This window comes from Scardinius erythrophthalmus, assembly GCF_964197995.2.
Source record: "Scardinius erythrophthalmus genome assembly, chromosome: 16".
Lineage (NCBI taxonomy): Eukaryota > Metazoa > Chordata > Actinopteri > Cypriniformes > Leuciscidae > Scardinius > Scardinius erythrophthalmus.
In genome coordinates, this window is record NC_138236.1 from 17,895,756 (window position 1) to 17,896,611 (window position 856).

Below are 856 nucleotides of genomic sequence, written 5' to 3' on the forward strand. Positions count from 1 at the left end.
TGGCTATACCCAATGTTTAGACCTGTTGTGGTATTTATGCAAATTAGCACATACGCAATTAGATCATGCACCGTTTGTCCATGTTAACAAACAATTTAAAAAAACTTGTAATATTTTTTTTTTGTCTTGATGTAAGTAATCAACTCACTAATTTTCATGGTGATATCTAAAGGTTAATTTATTTACCCTATTCACGTAAGAAAAATAATAATTAGGCGTATGAATAGGGTAGCCTATATTTGGGTCTTTTTCATAACTTGCCCCTAATGGGATTTCTCGGGACTTTTTTTTTTTTTTTTTTCTCAGGACATATTGAGGATACAAAATCAGTTGAGTTTGCTTCTGTTGCAATTTGTTCCAGGTTGACCCCCATTTTGGCTTAAAATGACCGGACTATTAAATGGACAGCAAACGATCGGGGCTAATGAACTAAAACCTTGAACAGAACGAAACTAATCGGTGACCATGGTGACAAACAGGCTGGGAAAGTGAGAGTTAACTGAACTAGTTAACAAACTGAAAACCAACATAGAAACACAGAAATGAGCAAAACAGATCAAAAACAAACTCTAAACTTGAACAAACAAACAAACACAAAACGCTACAATTATATGACTTCGTTACAAACATATATATTTTGTTAACAGAAAAAGCACCAAATGACAATTTGCGTCACGCGGGAATAGTTTACGACCCCAAAACAATTTACCTCTAAAATAATTTTTAAAACGTCTGGCATGGTGTAATTAGAGCACTAGGCAGTTAAAGAAACATATTGCACTACTACAAGTCTCCCACTAGAGGTACCCAGTGGCTATGTTGAATGTATTTATAGCTTTGCTGAGAGAACAAATAT